Source organism: Hipposideros armiger, unplaced genomic scaffold, assembly GCF_001890085.2.
Source record: "Hipposideros armiger isolate ML-2016 unplaced genomic scaffold, ASM189008v1 scaffold_861, whole genome shotgun sequence".
Lineage (NCBI taxonomy): Eukaryota > Metazoa > Chordata > Mammalia > Chiroptera > Hipposideridae > Hipposideros > Hipposideros armiger.
In genome coordinates this window covers 212,525-214,508 of record NW_017732211.1, presented here as the reverse complement: position 1 = coordinate 214,508, position 1,984 = coordinate 212,525, and the positions used below count along the sequence as shown (strand labels likewise).

The 1,984-nt window shown below is 37.9% G+C and overlaps 1 pseudogene; it reads right to left on the bottom strand.

Moving 5' to 3' along the window:
* Positions 1-418: 418 nt before the first annotated feature.
* LOC109374763 (centrosomal protein of 44 kDa pseudogene) lies at positions 419-1,703 on the bottom strand (annotated as a pseudogene).
* Positions 1,704-1,984: the final 281 nt, after the last annotated feature.

The following is a 1,984-nucleotide window of genomic DNA, read 5'->3' as shown; positions in this document are numbered from 1 at the left end:
TGTACCATTGTACATTCCCACCAGCAATGTATGCGTGATTCAGTTTCTCCACCTAATCAACACCATTTTGTGTAGTCACAACTTTTTATTTTAGACATTTGGAGATATGAGTGCTGATATCTCATTGTGCTTTTAATTTGCATTTCTCTAATGGCTAATGATGTTGAACAACTTTTCATGTGTTAATTTGCTGTTTGTATATCCTCTTCCGTGAAATGAGTGTCATGTCTTTTGCCCAGTTTTTTTTTCATAGTGCAAAAATATTTAAGTATTTATTCACTATTGAATGAAAAAGCTCAGATTACAAATGGAATTAAAATTCTTAATAAAAATATTGCAGTATATTAAAATTTGAAGAGAATTCTTAAAATATACAACATGTATAGTAGCCAAAGTCCTAGAGAAGTTCATGTAGAAAATTCAATAATTAGTGATTTGGACCTTTCAGTAACTCTGCAGTTTCTTCAAACATTTTTTTCATCCTTTCCATTTTCTGGATTGTTGATTCCTCTGAAACATCTTTCAAACCACAGTATTTAATAGTTGAGGTTCTGGGAGTTGAATCTACTGATGCTGTACTAGGAGCAGAGGATGGAGGAATGCTTGCTTCTCTCTCTTTGCTTTTTCTGTCTGATTTCAGAATATCCACGTCACTACTAGAAGCATAGTCTTCCTTCATTTCATTAAACTCTATGTATTCATCATTCTTTTTGGACAAAAGCAATTCTGTTTCGAGAAGAGTGACACGACTTAGAAGACTAGTCCAAGTTTTTTCATTTACCATCACTTTTCCTTTCATTTTTTCTTCCAAAGAGTCTAATCTACTCTCTATCCAAGGCAGTTTCTTAAGCTTTTCTTGGCATTCAGCAAGCATAGTCTGTAGTGCAGTAATCTCAGAATTAACTTCTATATCTTGTTGCTCAGACTTGATTTCAGGGAGCTTTACTTCGGGAACCTTTATTTCAGTATCCTTTAGGTTACCCACATCAAACGCTTCATTAACATCTGTTACTGTACTTAATGTATCTTCAGGAATGCTAACACCATCTTCATTATACAGGTGACGGATCACCACAGCTTTCTTCTTTCCTGAAGTCATAAACCTGCCAGTGATGTCAATGCCAACAGGTTCTGTAGATGTCTTCTCACTGCTTGAAGAAGGTTCTGACTTAACAGAACTGATTTTCTTTTTCTGTTGTGATGATGAAGTCTTCTCAAGACTACTCAAGTCTTTGTGCTTTTTCATCACACAATTCAAAATATCACAAATAATTTGGATTTTCTATTCTGTAAATCCACACTGGAGAAACTACTTTTTTTGTCAAGATTGGTTTATAATTAAAGTGATCACGAAGAAGCTTATAGACAGTATCTATAAAGCGCAAGTCATTCTTTGCTATGAGCTCTAGATTGGATTCCATCAAAAGTTCTGCTACATAAGGTGAATATGAGGTAAGGGAATAGCTGATGATGTGCAAAGATGCTGCTACATCTCCCTTTACCAAACCTACACAATCCACCTCTTGAGGATAATTTAGCGAGCAGAGAACTTGTTCTAGGTTCCGTAAGCTTCTCTTTAAGTCACCTGTTGCCATTATTTAACATTACATTCAGCTTCAGCTTTTGAAATAACCTAATTTTCACCTAGGGCTCCCCTCCTTCCATTTGATTTAAAAGGATGAAAAGGCAGACCTGGTCATTAGCTCCCGCTGCCCCAGCCCAGTCTAAGGTGGGACTCCCCCCGGCTCACCCAGCAGCCTCTGGCCCCGCACAGCTGGGAGATGGGGCGGCAGCATAAAGAGCCACAGGAGCCCAGCCTCCAGCAACTAGTCTCTGCGGCCCCACGCCTGCGCCCGGGCTTGCCCAGTTTTTTTTAACTGTTAACTTGTAAGAACTCTTTTATGCATTCTAGATATGAGTACTTTTTCTGTCTGACTTATTTCTCTTAGTATAATGCCTTCTAGGTCCATCCATGTTGTCATAA